This window comes from Giraffa tippelskirchi, chromosome 6 (genome assembly GCF_054371585.1).
Source record: "Giraffa tippelskirchi isolate mGirTip1 chromosome 6, T2T-mGirTip1v1.2.pri, whole genome shotgun sequence".
NCBI classification, from domain to species: Eukaryota; Metazoa; Chordata; class Mammalia; order Artiodactyla; family Giraffidae; genus Giraffa; species Giraffa tippelskirchi.
Window position 1 is genome coordinate 171,152,977 of NC_137280.1, and position 20,291 is coordinate 171,173,267.

The 20,291-nt window shown below is 39.1% G+C and overlaps 1 protein-coding gene and 1 pseudogene across 36 annotated transcripts in view; one reads left to right on the plus strand and one right to left on the minus strand.

Annotated features, from left to right (window-relative positions):
• The window catches only part of PAM (peptidylglycine alpha-amidating monooxygenase), a 174,168-nt gene that overhangs the window by 17,625 nt on the left and 136,252 nt on the right, over window positions 1–20,291 (plus strand). The window lies entirely within an intron of this gene.
• LOC145509416 (small ribosomal subunit protein eS26 pseudogene) lies at window positions 4,373–4,720 on the minus strand (annotated as a pseudogene).

Here is a 20,291-nt window from a genome sequence, read left to right on the forward strand (position 1 = left end):
TAAAGTAAAAATATTTCTATCCTTAAAATTGTGGGAGATCATTCTATAGAATATTATGCAATAAAGGGAAGTGTTAGTCACTAAGTCGTGTCTGACTCTTTGTGACCCCATGGACTGTAGCCCTCCTGGCTCCTCTATCCATGGGATTCTCTAGGTAAGAATACTAGAGTGGGTAACTGTTCCCTTCTCCAGGGATCGAACCCATGTCTCCCTCATTGTAGGCAGATTCTTTACTGTCTGAGCCACCAGGGAAGCCCTTAGAATATTATGCAGTAAGTGTAAAAGTAAGATGGGTCTGTTGTCTTGCCTTAGAAGAACTGTCATCATGCAGTAAGTGAGAGAAGCAAACTGCAGACTCATGTGCAGAGTGTGACCCTGTCTTAATAAAAGTAAATAACAAAATGTCTATATATATGGGTCTGTTTGGATATACATTTTTGTACAAGCATGGAGGAAGTTGGAGAAAGGCACTTTAAGCTTGTAAACTCTGGTTCCCTTGGAGAGGCAGTGGAGGAGTATGACAACAGATTTTTTAGTATATATCCAAATTATCTTATCATTAAAAGAACGTCTATTTTATAGTTGCTAAAATTTAAGAAAGAAACAAACAATATCACCAAGAAAAAGAATGCCAATAAAAAGAATCGTCTACTTCCTTTATAAACCCCTAATGTTCTAGAAATCTCTAGAGGGGTTTTCCACACAATGCCTCTAGTTGATAAATTTTTAATTCCTATTTCTCTGCTTTGCAACAGTGCTATTAAGAGAGCCTGATTAATGAAAGAATTTAGGAAATTTGGTACACTTTTAGAAACAAATAGAGCCAGATTTGTAGAGGGTCATTCTTCTATTATAGTCAGTCTGAAGATATTTGTGGAAGGCAACCATGCATATCTTTCCACATTAGCAAGAAAAGTGATGCTCTTTGCACTTATTAGCCCCCAGAAAAATCCTCTTTATTTCACTTATTTTCAGATTTATGTAGTCTGAATTAATATTTCAGTAACCCTATTCAAGAGGAACATTTGGAGCCATTCCACATGAATGTTGTATTCTTTAAGCAGAAGTGCAGAACATACTCTTTCCAGCCACAGATTGCTTTTCACAGATAGTGTATTCTACTTAATGATGTAAAAGGGACACATCTGATGTACACATTTAAGGCATGGCTCTGTCATAGCATGCAAAAGTCACCGCATCCAGCAAGCCTCAGAGCATTTTTGAAGAGGAAGGTATATAAAAACAGGGAGTACATCGCCTCTGTACACCGCATCGTCCTCCCAACTCAGCTAATCCAGTATTAAATGAAAACATTTACTATGGCCACATCAGTTTACAAAGGGCAAATGACGTTTCTGCAAGATTAGAGTATTTCCTCTCATGGATCTCAGAGGTGCACACAGTTAACACTTTAACACCCTTATTTAATAATTTTATGTAAGACTGAAAAAACTTTAATAGATTATTTGTAAATATTTTAATTCGGAAATAGAATCCAAAACAACAAACTCTTAACAAAAGCTAAAGTCAAATTCAATGCAGGCAGAAAAATGTCACTACAGTATTTTAGTCTTCACTATTTATGGAAATAAAAGTTTTTCATTTTGTGGTAAGCTGTACCAAATGGTTAAATGATTTGCTTCCAGCTGAATGATCCTTTCGCTATGAATATGCAAACTGTTTACCTAAATGTTTCTACAATTGATATTGTTAGCTATAATATTTAGCTTCCCCATTTTGGACATGTTAAAATATTACATTCATCTCCTTAATGTATTTCTCATAAATGCTAAGGCAGTATTCACAGGTACTTTACTGTTGCGGTTTCATCTGCTTGCCTTGGACTTTAAAGGCAGACACAGTAGATGCAAGAAAGAAGATAGATTGGTAGCCTGGGCAAATGCAAGAAAGAAGTGATTGTAGTGAGGTCAGACAAGTTTAGAAGTTAACAAATAGTCTCTGTATTGTTTCTCTGCAGTCATAACCTCTCCATAATACAAAATGGGGAAAATTGTGCTCAAGGGTGAGAAAATTAAGTTCCTGCCCTGAATAGTTCAGAGTTGAGACTAAAAAATTTATCTTACTCAACATGAATTCTTTGACTCTGCTAGAGGTATAAACTGTTCTGTCTTCTACCTAGAGTTTAGTTAATCGGCACAGGAAGCTTGGATCTAGAAGCCCACGGCTGTTAGGCATAAGGGGGCTTTCAGTCCTTCAATCAATTGTAGCAGGAGTCAGTTGAAATAAATAAAGTACTTCACACAGTTACTGCCCACAGTATCCTCTTTTCACTTCAGTTTGTGGTGACCTGAAAACCTCCTACAATAGCCAAAGAAATTTGAAGTGCCACTGAAGCAAATAAAAGCCAAATCTAGCACCCTTTTAATGCTTCCCAAGTCTGCTGCTATTGGAAGACTCCATGTCGTTTATTTCCCCACTTCCCACAGCAAGTATTCCCCAAGCTTTAAAAAAAAAAGTCAGTTGTCCAAAAAAAGTTGACAAATATGTGAGTCCAAGATCGTTTTCTTGCATTTTTTAAGTAAAACTTCTAAAACCTATGTATTATGGTTAAGAATTTTATAGAGAATAGAGATCTGCAAACCTGTGAATCACTATGTTATGAAGAAGGACATTAATTAAATTGAATGATCTAGAGTCTTCATTGTGATAGTCAGTTCAAGAAATCATTGACTTAGAATGAGTTTTTTTGAGTATATTTGAAGCTACTAGTGAAATCCAAGACTATTATTGAATATATATTTGTATTAGTAGAGTTAATTCAGGCATATATAAAATTTTATAGAAATTTTGCTCAAATATTGAAATGTAAACAAGATTGAAATGATTTTTCCAACTCTTCCTTTTCTAAATATCTGTCTGCCAGACCATTTTCTGAAATTGTTTTTAAACATAAAAAAAGTTTTATAAAATAATCTTACCAACATTTTATTATATTTTATAAAATAATCATTGTAATACCAATGTACAGCAGTCACTATAATGTACCTAACCTATTGTGTAATGCAAATGAATAAACTAGCCTTGTTAGCCAGCCATTATTTAAAGTATTACTTTTGTGGGCCTGGGGGAGAAATCTGAATTCCATCTGAGTATTAATCACTAGAGGAACGAATCTCCATTTCATGACTCTTCTTTGAAACATCATCTCCACCTCTATTATTCTTGAGATATACTGTCAAGTTCCTTAAGAGGAAAGACTTACCTGTCTTGTTCACCATTCTGTTCCCTGAGCCTAAAAACGATGCTGTGTTCCAATAAAGATTATTTGATTAATTTTTTTAGAAAGGAAGAAAATTATCTTCATATCAAGAATATTTCCTGTTCTGCCCTAGTATTCCTAAGCATGTGCTTGGACACACACACAAACGTAATACCAATGACTAGTATTTTTTGTGTCTCCGCGTGGATCACGACTTAGGAGTCCCCTGCTGCCACGCTTTTCATGTGGAAGAAATATTCTGAAGTTCAATGTTTCTATTTCGACGACTACCTAACTTTTTATTCCTGCATGATATTTTCATTTGTATCAATTTATTTAAGATATAATTTAGTTAAAAATTCACCAATTTTAAGTCCACAATTTGATGAATGCTGGCAAATAACATGCAGTTGTGTAACTGCCACAAAGACATGATAAAGGACTTTTGCATCACCCCAAACATGCCCTCATGTCCTGTCACTCCCCCTCACATGCCTTTCCTCATCCCCATCCCGTATCCCCTGGCAACTGCTGATCGGTCCATCACTGGTTTAGCCTTTTATAGATACACATATAGATGTAACACAACAGTGTGTAGTCTTTGGTGTCTGGCTTCTTTTGCTTAGCATGCTGCTTTTGAGATTCATCCACGGCACTGTGCTGATCAGTAGCTCATTTTCATTGTAAGTCGTAGCTGTGGGGAAGTCTGGACTCTAATTCAGGCAAGACTGGCTCTAGACCTTGTGCCCTTAAACCATTCCATTGTTATTGCTGTTTTTCATTCCATGCGATTTTCTTAATCATCTCTGGTCGTGCTGTTCTCCTATTCAGAAATCTTCAGCAACTCCTTATTCTGATCAAATACATTTCCTAGTCCATTTTTTTTAATTATCTGCCCTGTGGTCCCCATCTGAATCACTTTTCTTCATACTTCCTGCTTTGCTTTTTTTCTGAGTTCCCCATTTTCTATCACACTCAGCCTGTTTATTATTCCCACCAGTAGATGCCTTTGAATCCCCTGACGTTATTCTTTCTGCTTATTGTAATTTCTTTGCCCTGCATCTTCACCTATTTTTTTTTTAAGTATAATTTCCATTTTATTGTCTTTTCAGAGAAACCAGTATTTATTTCAGTCTTTAAGGACTTGGATCCTTACGTGGGCCTTGGTGGAGGACATGGGGCTACACCTGGAGGTCTAAATCAGGGGGCAGGTGTTCCATCCTTCCGGTCTTCCCAAGAGCGATTCCTGACTACCTTGCTGTGAATGGCACAACTCAGGCAGTAATGTAGTTTCACATACAGCTTGGGAAGCACATAGGTGTCAAAAACACTCGCTTCAGAAATGTCCCTGATGGCTGCGGCCCCTATGATGTTCCGAATGACGAGCTTCTTAATGGCCTTATCCTTGGGCACGCATCAGGCACAGCTGGTGCTGCAAATAGGCTGCTCGTGGCCGCGGTCCTTTTTGGCACGACCATTGTTCCTTCTTCTCTTGGTCATCTTGGAAGCGCAGAGGCGAGAGAGGCCATCTTCACCTATTGAAACCTTGCCTCATTAAGGTACAGAATCTGGGTGCCTTTCCCCCGGAACCTAGCTGATCTCCTCAGAGAGATCTGAGCTAGCGCTACAAAAATTTACACTATTCTTATAAACCTGTTGTATTGTCACTTACCATGATTCATTCTCATGTTTTAAATCTATCCTGCTAAAAGAAAGGCTCTCTGAAACTAATGACTGCATCTTATTCAATCTTGGTGCATATTTTTGTCAGTTAATGCTCATGCTGAGCAAACAAATATAATCTACATTGAAATGAAGCCAGCTCATACCTCTCCTTCAGACAAGATATTATTTTCACAGTGTTTTATTTCATGTCTTGCACATGAAAGGTACCCAGTGAATATTTGTTGATTAATAGATCTTCCTTGAATCTGTGTCTAGCTATTTTCTTCTGCTCTTGGGGACATGTAGGAAAGCAAGTAGGGTGATGACCCCTATGATAAGGGTTATCTGTCTAGCTAAGGCTATATCCCCAATTCCTTGCAGAGTGACTAATAAATATTTATGAAGAATGGGTTGTGTTCTTCCGTCAAGGCACAGAGCACATTGGCAAGTACAGATTGATTCGGTAGTTAAATACCTCATCTCCTTGCTTAAAATGGTTGGAACCACATTAGACTGTTTTACCTCCTTAATGGTCTGTATTCTAGGTATCTACAATTCTTTTCATTTCTTCTTTTGTGATGTCTTGCAGATTTTTGCCTTTTTGTCCTGAGCCAGTGACACTGGCTCTCTTTACTCCCTGTCCTTCTCCATTCCTGAGTCCTTGCTGTGTCCTTGCTGTGCCTGCTCTCCCCTCCCTGTTTGCCCTGAGTAACGCCTTCCCAGCTTTCAGATCTCAATCTAAGCATTGTTCTCATGGAGAACCTTTCCTAACCATTCCCCCAATCTCTCCTCCCCACTCTTGCCTTTCAGAGAGCTGTCATAGCTCCCACAGCTCCTCCTGCCTCTGTTTCAGAATATCCTTCACAACTGCGACTTTTACCTTTGCTCATGACATTATTCCATTCGTACCTTTCTTTCCTCGTCAGACTGCAGACTATGTGAGAGAAGGAAACAGGTCTGTCTGTGCTCACCGTTGTATCCTCCAGGTCTTGTCCAGGTCAGCTAACAGAAGCCTCAGCGTGCATTTGTGGGATAGATGGACTGTGAACGTGTGGCTGGATGAATGAGTGGATTTCCACTGCCACTCCTCCGGTAAGAGTTGTTGTTGGTTAGTCCCTAAGTCGTGTCTGACTCTTTTGTGACCGCATGGACTGTAGCCCGCCAGGCTTCTCTTTCCATGAAATTTCCAAGGCAATCATACTGGATCGGTTTGCCATTTTCCGCTCCAGGGGATTTTTCCAACCCAGGGATCGAACCTGCATCTCGTGCATTGCAGATGGATTCTTTTACTAGTGAGCCACCAGGGGAGCCCCTTCCTGTTACAGACTTACCCTAATTTGATAGCAGCCATCTCCTGGTTTGGTTCCAGACTCCGCTGCCATCCCCCTCCCATTGCATCCTCATTGCTCACCCTCAGTTCCATCGAAGTGTTCTTCCTAAAAGTCTACACTCATGGTTTTATGCCCCACATCTCAACTCATTCACCTTGACCAACATCACATCTAAATAGATCAAATCTAAATTCTCTTCATCACCCAAGCTCTTTTATTATCTGGCTTAATTCAGATTTATCCAACTTCCTTTTTCAGAATTCCCTAAAATGTCACCTTTGTGCCTGTTTGTCCATTCACCAGCTCATTTCTGCTTCCACCACGCTTACTCCCCTCTCTGGGTTTCATTCAAATGCAATTTTTCAGCTCAGGTCTTCGTCTTACCTTTGTTTATCTGAGGTCTTCCCCTTTGTAGAGACTCTGCTTCTCTGTTCAGGGCCTCTCAGATGCTAAGAGAAGACTTGGTCACTTCGTTTCTTTTCTGAGCTTCCATTTGATCATTTTTTAACTTGTGAAGAAATGCCGAAGCATTTGCATCATATACTGCTTGCTCCACTGACCTCTCTCAGTGTGCTTTCCACTCCAGCCTCCTCCGGGCAACTGACCTTTACGGGTGCCATCCATAGCCTCCCTGGCTCTCTGGCTTCTAGCAGGCTTCAGTCAGTGGGAGGAGCTGACAGAAGACAGGAAAGCAATAGGATGACGTCAGAGTACTTATTTTCTTGGTTCCTTTTCTTTATTCGATATTTGTTTTTATTTATTTGTTTGCCTACGCCTGGTCTTAGTGGTGGCATGTAGGATCTGGTTCCCTGACCAGGGATGGAACTGAGGCCCCCTGCTCTGAGAGCTTGGAGTCTTAGCCCCTGGACCACAGGGAAGTCCCGGTTCCTTCTCTGTTGAGTAACAGCTTGACAGTGACTGGAGTTCTCTCCCTATGTCATGGCTATGTCCTCTCCTACGGTAACAATTTCTGGGTTTGGGAACTATTCCTTCTCCTTGACTCATACATCTTTGAGTGGTAACACTTTGGTGCTTTATAAATCCCTAGGGTATTTCAACCTACCTTACATACTTCTCTTCACCCAGCCAATGGCTGTGTCCTTGGTTCTTTAGTTAAATGCTCCTCAGTTGCGCTCTTTATTTGTACCTTCTGTTTCCTAAGAGAATCTTGACTGATATATCTTAAATATTAAACATAGAAAATTAATGCTTCCATTATAGAAATGATGCTGTGCCACCTGCCCTATACAGTGCCATTCACAAGCAAAGGGCAAGATCTGTAAAATATTTTCAGTCTGTGCATTACAAGTGGTAAAATCTGGACATGAGTTAAAAGGTGTAAGATAAGTGTCCCCTTATTATCCTGTCTGTATCTCCCACTTTCTGCTTAATCTTGTTAGGAGAGAAGAACCTCCGAGTATTAGGCCCAGCCAAGTGGGCCTCCTCTCCTGCATCCTGACAGGTCCCATCTGGGACCAGATCATCCTTTCTTTGAACTCTCATCACTCATCTGGCCCTTAACCCAAAGCTCAGTTCAGTTCAGTCGCTCAGTCGTGTCCGACTCTTTGCGACCCCATGGACTGCAGCACGCCAGGCCTCCCTGTCCATCACCAGCTTCCGGAGTTTACCCAACACTTCACTATTTCCTAGTGGTGAGCTTTGTTTCCTTCATTAGGTTCTAAGAAAAGAGCTTTTCCTTTCAAATTTTATGTCCTAGGAGCAAAATATAAATAGAATCAGTTTGAAGGCTGTTACATTAATTGGTTGGTAGGTTGGTATCAAAGATTTGTGGGGACAAACTGTATCTTCTAGTTTTAAACATTTTAATAGAAAATTTCTCATATATACAAAATTGAAGAGCTTGTATAATGTGCCCCCATCTACCCATCAATGATTATCAACACATGCTCATTCTTGTTTTATCCATATTCCTCTACTTGATTCCTCCCCAGCGCGTGCGCACACACACACACACACACACACACACACACACACACACACACACACACACACTGAATTATTCAGTATCTCCTAGACATCATTTCATTTCATAGTACTTTGTTATGTATTTTCAAAAGGTGAATACTTTATTTTTAAATGTAATCACAATCACCATTGTTACCATTATATCATCAAGTATCTAGTCAGCATCAAATTTCGCTGATGGTTTATATTTTTAAATGTGGATTTGTTTGTATCAGAATTCAAACGTGGTCCATATGGTAAATCTTGCTGCTGTTTCTTTTAGGAATCTTGAGATTCCATTTGTCTCTTTTTTTTTCCATTAGGGTACTTATCCTAAAGGGTTTCCTGCATTTTAGGATTTGCTGCTACGTCACTCAAGTATCATTTAACATGTCCCTCTGACCTTCATTTGCTTATACTGATACATCCAAAGGCTTGAGCAGACTTAGGCTAGGGTTTTGGCAAGAATATTTCATAGGTGATGTTATATAGTACCAACAGAAAGCATATAATGTCTGATTATCTCTCTTCTTATGATGTTATTCTTATTAAGTTAGGAATTGTGAGATTGATTAATCCACTGTAAAGTTACCTATCAACATTTCATCTATGGTTTTAGCAGCCGTGGATATTTATCATTGCCTGGGTTCATTAGAAGTCGCATATCATGAGTATTCTGTCATTCCTCTGGAATTCGTCATTGGAAATATTTCTATAAAAAGAAAGAAAGTTTCCCCTGTAAACTATTTGATCACTCTTGAATTCAGTTTATATTATTTGTAGTCTATATTCTATAAACTGCTGGATACAGAAGATTAAGTTTTCCTTTAGCATCAATTAAGGGCCACTGACTATATAAACCTAATTATATATTGATGATAATTTAGGATTAGTTAGTTTTATTGTACTTATCATGCTGCATGTTTATATGAGTGTGTGTATCTGAGAAAACATAAGAAAACAAAGCTGAATTTCATTGTAAAACGTTGAATTTACTTTTTCATTTGTGTTAGGAAGTTTCCAAACTGACTTAAAGAAGGATGCCCTGAAGTGCTGTATTTATGTTTATAATGTAAAATGAACTAATGACAAGTAAAAACATATTTGGAAAATGGACATTTGCAGTTTCTACAGCTACTTGGTTCATTATAATAATAAGTCCATTAACTTTATGACAGGTGTTCACCCCAGGGAGTTTCTATGGAAAGAGAAGTCAACCTTTGTAGCATCATTCCTTGTCTTGAATTATTAATATTGTCTTTCATTAGAAGTTGGAAAATTACAGTGGTTAAATTGGGTTCAAAAAAGCATAAATAAAATTCTTGAAGGGAAAAAATGAGTCAATGCTCTGGAGCTATTTTTGTAGAAATAGGTCCTTTATGAAAGGTTATTAGTGATGTAGCATGGCAAAATTCAACAAACTAATTCAACCAGCATTCGCTGCAGACCTAGTGCTAATGCCAGGTGATCTTTGGGAATACAAACAAGAATAAGTCAGGGTTTCAGCTCTAAAACACAGTCCAAGAGCAGGAGACAGACTAGCAAACAAGGAGCCTTATTGTAATGGCCTCATGTTGAGACAGATGTTTATGAAGTCAAAAGGAAAAGCAGAGAACATTCCAAAGAATATTTTTATATTTGATTATATAGTTCCTCTTAGGCGTTCAAGGCAAAGGATGCAAATCTGTTGTAATGTTTTCTTTATGACTTGGAAGTCTAAGGAAAATGAATAAGTCACGAAATTGCTGTGAGGGAGGCAGAGAGAAGCAGAATGGCTTGATCGTTATATTTAAATATATGACTTCATCCATAAACATAAGTACCCTCTGCTGGTTATACCTGTTATTTTGAAGAAAGGAGTTCCGTTTTCAGAAGGCACAGTTGCCTTTATTTAATTTAGATTTGAACTGGCTTTCCGTGTCTCATTTCCCTCAAGAGTGTCAGGCTTGCCGAACTGGGAATTTGTATTTTATCTATTCGTGATCCCTGTATCTAAATGCCTTGTCGCATCTAGTTAAGAGATGCAGCAGAAAATGTCTAATTGAAAATACAGTTTTTGACCTAGTTATTTTATTAGATGGAAAGATGGGGTTCCAAATATTCTGAACCATTGGAGATTAATTAATATGTTGAAATGGACCAAATTGCCCAAAGATTATCTACTTCTAGTTAAATTTAGAATTATGAAGGTTTTGTTTTTGCTTTCAGACATGCGTTTGTCAGGACATATTGGTTGCCTACCCCACAAACATCTCCTCCCTTTCTTGCTAACAGAACCCCAGTTTTGTTCCAGCATTGGCCTCCCCTTGCCCAGAAAATGAATCTTGATTAGGCTTCCCTTGCAGATGATTGGTGTAGAGATGGGCATGTGACTCAGTTCTGGCCATTTAGATGTGAAGGGAATTCTACTGGAGGTGAAGTGCTTTGGGGAAAGTTTTGCCTTTGAAAAGGACCTTAAGGAAGAGATTCTTCCTCTGCTGGCCTTTGGGAATTGCTTCGTGAGACTGTGATACTTGAAGCTGCTGTAATCATCTTGTGACCATGAGGAAAGAATTCTACAGATAAAAAGCAATGTATTGAATATGGCAAGGCTGGAAGATGGAAAGAACCTAGCTCCTTGATGATATTGTTGAGCTGCTGCATGAAATAACCATTCTTACATCTATGCTACTTCTGGACTTATTATGTGAAAGCCTGCATCTCTGTTAGCTTAAGCCATTGGCCTTCTGTCATTTGCAGATTTATTCTTAGTGATAATTAGCATTTGATTAGACCTCCTACGTATGACTGAGGTGGCATATATTTGATTTCTATGGCCTTTGTGATATGTTCTGATGAATGTATGCTCAGTCCACTCTAACGGAAAAAGGATTTTCTCCTATGTGTTGCTGTATTGCTTTCCTAAAAGTCTTTGCACCAATTTTAAGTGGCGCAACTAGTAAAAAAAAAAAACTGATCATCTTCCAGGCCAAAAATTCTGCGAATAGGTGCCATGAGTATATAAAAATATTTCAGCTTTGTAAGATAATTTACATATTTTACATCTTTTCTTCTTCAAGAAACTGATCAGTCATACACTTTGCTGAAATCAGTTATCAATGCATAACAAAAAGTAAAATACAACTAATACATTAATTTATAAATGATTACTTGCTTATGTGTGAAGCAGTCTCAATTTGCACCCTAGTCTTCAAGTTATGCAAAGAAAATAGGATTTTAATTTTTAAAGTTGGTCTTACCTTCTTCAGCCCCTGACCCTCTGGGTAGCAAAGGAAGAAAGCCTTAATAGTATCAATTGAAGGTATCCCACTCTCTCTGGGTTTAAGACAATCAGCTCAACTTTTGATTAGGCTGTTTCCCCTCCTCCTCCCTTTTTTATTTGTGAGGATAATATCTGAGTGTACAGAAAAGGGGTGATCTTGTATGAATGGCATTGGACAGTGAGAGATTCCAAATGAACAGGGCCTGTGGACTCTGTTCCTTTTACTGGTATGAGCTCTGGCACCTCTTCTGTAACTATGAGTTACTTTCCCCTTAACCAGACACTTTCTTTTATCTCCTCCTCTTGCCTGGCAGGGTATTCTGCTGTGCCATGTTTTCTCTTTCTTAGCTAGCGTTAGCCCTCCCCCCTTTCTTGGGGCCATGATGACAGAATGGCTGCTAGGGAACCAGATGTGGTTTATTTGGAAGATGAGTGTGAATCAGATCATTAGTCAGTTCATTCACTCAGTCGTGTCCGACACTTTGCGACCCCATGGACTGCAGCACGCCAGGCCTCCCTGTCCATCACCAACTCCCAAAGCTTACTCAAACTCATGTCCATTGAGTTGGTGATGCCATCGAACCATCTCATCCTCTGTCTGTCTTCTCCTCCCACCTTCAATCTATCCCAGCATCAGGGTCTTTACAAATGAGTCAGTTCTTCCCATCAGTTGGCCAGAGTATTGGAGTTTCAGCTTCAGCATCAGTCCTTGCAATGAATATTCAGGACCGATCTCCTCTAGGATGGACTGGTTGGATCTCCTTGCAGTCCAAGAGACTCTCAAGAGTCTTCTCCAACACCACAGTTCAAAAGCATCAATTCTTTGGCACTCGGCTTTCTTTATAGTCCAACTCTCACATCCATACATAACTACTGGAAAAACCATAGCTTTGACTAGAGGGACCTTTGTTGGCAAAGTAATGTGTCTGCTTTTTGCAGAGTGTGAATACAACAGTTTAATATTTTAATTTAGTATTTTCAGAATATTAGTCTCCTTAGAAATATGTAATGCTTAAAGGCCAGAAGCCTTGCCCAGAACTTGTACCATTTATACAGTTATGTTAAAAGTCTATTGGATTGTTACTAAAAGTTGCCTATTTTAATATTATAATATTTACTCTTTTCTAACTCTCTGTGAACAGTATGTACTTTCATAGTATATGACCTCATTAGTGCTTAATATGTTGTGAGAAATTAAAATCAGTGTGTTCTAGAAGGGTACATTAGGCACTCAGATTCTTGGGTTTATTGTTGATGCCACTGGTCTGCAGAATAAGAGTAATTTTGTAGATTGAAAATCAGCAGGCAGAGAGAGCCGCTACATGGTGGCACTATACTCTGTTGGAGCTTATATAATACCAGTATTGCTTCAAATAATTTTTCCTTCTATTTTTTGATTTTGAATATTTGGCATTTTTAAAATTGACTCATTGGCCCATCTTTTTTTCCATCAGCCTTTCTAAATCTTTGTCTGCTTTTTCTGTCAGTGTTCTTTTCTTCTTTCCTATTTCCCAAGTCACTCGGGGCTCTGTGACCATCACTGAAGGAGTTGGTAGGGAAACTCTGAGGCGACTCTGCTCCCCACTGTTGCTGCAGGCATTTCTTTCCTGGGAGGCAGTGCAGAGGACAGCTCTGGAGGCACCGAGGGTAACTTGAATAGTGAGTGTGGCTGGCGCCTTGAGAAGACCGTGGGTCATGAGGCCAGAGTCTCCACAGTCATAGGCCTCGTGGAAGGAGCTACGGGGAGGAGCTGGGCTCCTTAAATAAATCAGGAATATTAACACACAGGAAAGTAGATGCCCAGGTGTTAGTGTTGTCCAGTAGCCATCCCCAGGAAACACTGTCAACATGGATTTTGGTTGAAACATTCTCTCCTTCTGACTTCTCTGATATAATGGTGGTTTAGTCACTCAGTCGTGTCCGACTCTTGGACCCCATGGACTGTAGCCCTCCAGGCTCCTCTGTCCATGGGAGTCTCCAGGCAAGAATACTGAAGTGGGTAGCCGTTCCCTTCTCCAGAGGATGTTCCTGACCCAGGAATTGAACCCGGGTCTCCTGCATGGCAGGCAGATATAATACCTCTGTGATTTTTCTCTGAACTCCCTGGCTGCTCTTTCTTTTGCTGACTGTTTCACAGCTCTGTCCTTTCTCTTTTCTGTTTTACTCTCTCCTCTCATAAAGCAGCTTCTTTCATACCCCCTGTCCAACTTACATGTCACAGAAATTTATATCTCTTGGCCAGCCTTTCCTTCAAATTCCATTTGACCCAGCTGCTTATTTGACATTTACATGTAGGTTTTTTCAAAGGCTTCTTAAACTTTATATGTCCAGTGACAAATTAATCATCTTACAATCTGGTCCTCTTGTGTTTTATGTGTTAACGAATGCTACCACCAGTATATTCAGTTATGCAAACCAGGAATCATCCTCAACACTGCCACCTTCCTTCTGTTCAAATCCGCTCCCAGGTCATGTCTATTTCACCTTTTAAATATCTCCAGAATCTGTCCTGTTTTTTCCTTCTCTACCATTATAATTTGTTTTCAAGCTACTATCATCAATTTTCTGAACAACTATGTAACTTTTTACCGGCCTCATCTAATTAATTCTAGCCTCCATATCAGTTTCCCACAGAAAAATTGTCGGCTTTCTGTTGCTATCAAGAAAAGCAAAACAACCAGAGTCTTGAACACGGACTACGAAGTGCTACATTGTGTGCCACGTCTACTTTTCCAGTCTAAATTAAAGCATGTCCCCCTTTCTGTATGTACTGGTTTTTGTTTTCTCAATCATGCGTTCTCTGCAATTACAGGGCCTTTGAAAATGCTGTTTCCTATGCCTAGAACAATTGCCACGTCCCTTCCCTGAAGATCCTTTCCTTTGAATTCCTGGCTCTTGTAGTAACCTGCACGTCTCTCATGTGTCATTTAAAACAGTACACATGTAATAACACTTTATTTGTGTGATTTGTGGGACCGTTTGTTATACAAGGAGCCTCTAAACTGTGGGAGGACTGGAACCACGTGTACTTCTCGCAGTTTTACGAGTTTAGCACAGTGTCTGGTTCCTGGGAGTTGCTCAGCATATATATATTTGTTGGACGCATGAGTAGATGGACGGAAGAATGGATTTCTATACAGACATTAAAAGAGTTTAAAGGTAGGCAAGTATTAATGAGGTGGTTGGATGGCATCACCGACTCAGTGGACATGAGTTTGAGTAAACGCCGGGAGTTGGTGATGGACAGGGAGGCCTGGCGTCCTGCGGTTCATGGGGTCACAAAGATTTGGACATGACTGAGCGACTGAACTGAACAGAAGTATTAATGAGATAACTACAGCAAGATATGAGAACAGGCCCCAAAAGAACAGAAATTGTGAATACCACTTTGGTATCTGATAGAAACTGTGGATACTACTTTGGTGATTCATCTTAAACTTGAGGAGAGTACAATACAACTTATTTAATAAATGAGCTGACAGAGCCATCCAAGTCTCGGGCTTCTCTTCCGCCTTGCTCTCTGGTCCGCAAATCAGATGTAAACCACTTAGCAAGAAATCCGGTGTTTGGGAGATAGTGGTTGGGAAGCCTATTTTTTGTTCTGCAGCATCTCCAAACAGATTGGATGGAGTCAGTTTCCAATCAGCTGCGCCAAAGGGGAGAAACATGGGCGGAGTCGTTAGGTTGGCAAAAGCTTCAGAAAATGGACTGCTTTCCTATTACAGGAAATGTAGTGCAAAGCGTGAACCACTGGTTTTAAGCTGGGGGAACGTGAGTGGTAAGGTTCGCAGCAACGCCTGTTCAGAGCAGGAGTTTCCTCTCACATAACCCCCCTGGCAACCAGGAAGCCAACCAGGATGCAGCCATTGTCGCCACCTGTTGTGCTTGGAAGATTAATTATAGACCATTATTAGTGTGCTCCCCTTGCTTCCTCTGAAATAAAAGCGTGTGAGCGCTCCAAGACAGATGTTCCCTCACCTCACCAAAATATTTTTTTCCTTCCTCGTTTGCTTGCACAGATTTGTAATTCCCACAGAAAAGCTCTTGCCAGGAAAGTAGCTTCCTTTGGAACTACTTGGCATTGAGAATCTTGTCATCGTCAGCCTGGTGTGATTATAGTTTAAAAATGCAAATGGGATTCTCAGATGAATCAACTGAAGGATAAAATTCATATGAAAAAGTGATGCTGTATAAAACCCTAATTAGGTGGCATCTGTAATATAGGTCTCAGTTCAGCCTTTCTTAAACTGTGAGTTTATTGCCAGCCAGCCAAAGAGGAAGGTACATACAGAATTCAACCAATATTTATTTATAAAGCTTCCAGTATGTGCCAGGTGTTATTCTAAATACTTAGGATGCTAGCAGACATTATTACAACAATATTGTGTTGTAGATTATTGTGAAATTGAAAGTCGCTCAGTCGTGTCTGACTCTTTGCAACCCCATGGACTATACAGTCCCTGGAATTCTCCAGGACAGAATACTGGAGTGGGTAGCCTTTCCCTTCTCCAGGGGATCTCCCCAACCCAGGGATCAACCCAGGTCTCCTGCACTGCAGGCGGACTCTTTACCAGCAGAGCCACCAGGGAAGCCCTTTACAGCAAGATTGTGTTGTAGATTGAGACAGACATCCAAAAAGTCGGTGAGGATGGAGCGTAGCTTAGATGGTAAGGAAGCGGAGAATTTTGGAAAGCACTCTCTTTTCAGTCGTTTGGGAGTGTTTTAACATAAAGTCTGGTTATTCTGCCAGAGCCTAATAAGTAGAGAACATATATCGTATTTATATGGTAAGAGAAAGACATTAGGAAAAGGAAAATTAGAATAGACTGCATTCAAAAGTGACAGTTTAAGGAATTTTATCTGTAATTAAGTGTCTTTAAATTCTGATGTCAAAGAGGTAGATTTTTTTAAGCCTGTATTTTTGACACCAAAAAAATTATACTTGCTTTGCACACTTTTCTTTTGCCTGAGCTTTCTTTTATTCTAGGAAAACGTTTAAAGTACAAACACCGCTGAGTCAGTATAAACTTACTTTGCATGTATTAAAATTGCTTTGGGAAATAGCAGTTTGATTCTAGTATCCATCTGGATCAGTTAAAAAGAAAAGTATTTTCCAATTGCTTTCTCTTTCTCTCATAACCAAAATTCCTGTCTAACAGGCCTGAGCCCTTTCTGCACTTTTCTCGTGTTGGTCTGGCAGCTCTGGTGTCAGCCCCTGAGGTTTTCTCTACTACTTTGCAGAATTCAAGCTATTTGAACGCTAATAGGTACTGTGTAAAAATGTAGGGCTTTATGGGTCCTATGTGGTTTGTCTCGATCAGATTTAAATTGTGCATGATCTGAGTTAGGAGGGATACTACCTGCTTTGTGGGTAACCACTCTAAGGCACAGAGTCACCGTTGCCACGATGAGGTGGTTGCCCTGCTTTGATTATTGTAACAAAGGATACCTGAGGAAAGTTACCAGGGCCCTCATTCACAGTATAACATTTCTAAGGCCCACTTACAGAGAACTGCCAACTTGCAAATAGCCACAGATGTAAGCAAAAGGGCCATATTCAGGTAAAGCTTGCTCATGTTGTCTGTTTCTGCATCTGTTTGTATCATCACAATGCGTCTCCTTTAGAAAGGGAGTCTGCGGGGATTCTTTAAGCCTGAACATTTAAAGGCGTTTGAGGGTATTATCCAAACAGGATCAAATGATTGTGCTCAACACTTGAATCTGAATGGTACCTCTGGTTTCCCAAAACAAAAATTACTGGTTTTATGTGAATAGTTTTCATGTGCAATAGTATACAGGTGGTTTTGTCTGTCCCATATTAATTTAAATAAGGAGTCAATTTTATTAACTTTGTTCCATAGCATTCGCAGCATCTCTGTCTCACAAACGACTAAATTAAAATAAAGAACACTTTTTTCTTAAATGTTGTAAGCAAAGTGTTACCAATCCCTATTGTCTACATGAGACCTCTTGGCTTAAAATGGGTAATAATAGAATTTAATGGAAGTTCGTTAGTAATAAGTGTTTTTCTTCTTTTTCATTTCTACCACACTACCCTCTTTTGTCAGGAAAATGTGCTTTTCTTGGATAGTTTCCAACAGCAGCAGTAAAGAGGCATCAGCAATATCCTCTCCCTCTTGATTCAGATCTGGCTGATGTGCCATAACAGAGAGCAAGGGGAGACATGGCTGTGTACATTCACGCTCCCTCTCCCTGTTTGTACGTCTGAGCCTTATGTGAGCAGTCTGAATCCACAGTATTTTACAGATAGTCCCCTGGTACCGAGCGCAGATACAGCCTTCTTCCCACAGAGACAAAAAGAGGACTTGTGATGATAATGTATGGAAAATTGTGAAAGGTTGCACTGGCAGTTTAGGTTGAGTTATAGAACCATCCTTTCTAGGACAGTGTGTGTTCAAATGAGAAAAACTATTATAATGGGCAGTTAGGTGCCGTATTTGTGTCTCCAGAATGTTAGAAAGGGTTCAAGAGAAACATTGATCTGAATTATGTGTCGGTTTTCAACTTGCCTTACCTCACAGAAACAAAATGATGACAAAATTAAATAGTTGCGGCTCTAGTCTAGTTCATGAAATGTTTGCAGATGCTCTTGAAAATTTAGAGGACTTGGGCTAAAACTTCTTAAATTTTGTATCTTTGATTCCTTTACTTATCCCATTAATAAAATTAACAACTACATTGTGTCTGAGAACTGACAGTGTCTCTTCAAACATTAGAGAGATTTGAAAAACAGCCTTTTGGTAGCTATCTTTATATAGCAGGAAAAAAAAGTGCTTTAGTGAATTGGGTTCAAATTCTGTTTCATAAGTCTTGAGAATTGTTGCTTTTTAATTGCAAGTGACTTTCTTGAACTTTGGTTTTCTCATCTTTATTTATTTATTGGCCATGCTGCATGTCTCGTGGGATCTCAGTTTCCCTCCTGTAGATCGAACCCAGGCCCTCATAGTGAAGGCAGAGTCCTAACCTCTGGGCAACCACAGAGTTCCATCCATCTTTACAGTAGCATCTATAGTACCTACCTGGTGACGTTACCATGATAAATCATTTTGATGGGAGGTTCTGTTAATAGAGTGAAGTTAGAAGGCTCAATAACTGTTCTCCCTTTTACAAGGCATCATGCTAAGTACTGATCATATGTTTAAATCAGCTGAATTTTTTGTAATGTTGAATGATAGAGGATAGAGGTTGTGGGGTCGTATTTACCTAATCAGAATACTGTTAAATAGCGTTTTTGGTGTTCATCCTGAAAAATATCACAATGGGTTGCTTGTATCACTGATATAATAATTTTATTACTTTGAGAGATGTACCAATCCAGTTTTTTTAATATTGTTGCCTCACGAGGGTTTGCTTTAAAAAAAAAAAGTTTCTCATCAGAGAGTTGGTTGTAGTTAACTATGTGATTACGTGTTAGTATAGTCTTAAATTCTTAAACTGACCGCTCACTGCTTACAGCCTGGAATTTAAAGTACTATCCATTCTTGGTGACCTGCTATAGAAATTAACCTATATTGATGAAACAGTATTTTATAATCACCAAAATAATCTTTCTCATCCCATGCTGTAATAAATTTATAATAGTTTGGCAAAGGCCATTGTCTAATCCATTCTTAAACAAATTATGTATCTTATAAAAAAGTTATTCAGTTATTTAAGAACAGTCTTGGATTTTATTTAAAATACAGGACTTAGCCTCATAGTTAGAAAAATGGAGATAGGAAGGTTGAAAGACTCCCCAGAATCACAATTTAACTTAAAACTTCATGGCAAGCAAGTCACAAGAAAGATGCATAGTTATTTCTAATCATTTAGAAGGCATACATTTGAAGATTTTTAATCCTAATTCTGACCTTAACTACTTGGCTTTAGGTGTATCAATAACCTTTCTGTGAAAGTCTTCATTTCTATAAAAAAAAGATGCAGTGCCTGTTAGACCTCCTCACAGCATAATTGTGAGAACAAAATAAAGTAACACAAAAGCGTGCTTACTTTTACTCAGCCGCCCCAAGGGAGACAGACCTTGAAGATCTGGCTTCTCCCATTGAACCATGTAAGTGACCCTTAGGAACATTTCTTCAAAGAACTTGAGCTTTCAACTTAATTCTAGAAACCAAACTGTGGCACCAGAATACTTCAGAACAAAATCACTGATACTTTTTATAGTTGCAGAAAAAAGAATAATTACTTTTCTGTTATTCTTTGTTCTACTGAGCTGTGATCTTCAGAGCTTTCAGCTGAAGGCTAATTATTGATCTGATACACACTGTAATTTTTAATGTGCTCATTTTTTAAAAAAGAAGAGTTTTACCTTTTTTCTAACAGAATTATTCTTTATCTTGAAAATGGGGCGTATGATGGTGCATGGTAGACCATTGACGCAGTGTCTAATATAGACTCTCCAAAAATAATATTGTAGGATACTGTTTATTCTGTGGAGGACCTTTGTCATCTTTTCTCTCTTTTTTTTTAAAAAACCTGGCTTTAGCACAATAGAAAAGAAACATTTGAAATCTGAACACATTCTTATTATTAGGGAACTTATAAGCAAGAAATAAAAATCTATATAAGAAAGACATTCTCGAGCTATTCTGTCATTTAAAATTATGCAGCTGATGATAAGGACATCTTTTTTTTGGGTGGGGGGATGTTAGTTCTAGAAGGTCTTGTAGGTCTTCATAGAACTGTTCAACTTCAGCTTCTTTGGCCTTACTGGTCTGGGCATAGACTTGAATTGCCGTGATATTGAATGCTTTGCCTTGGAAACGAACAGAGATCATTCTGTCATTTTTGAGATTACATCCAAGTACTGCATTTTGGACTCTTTTGT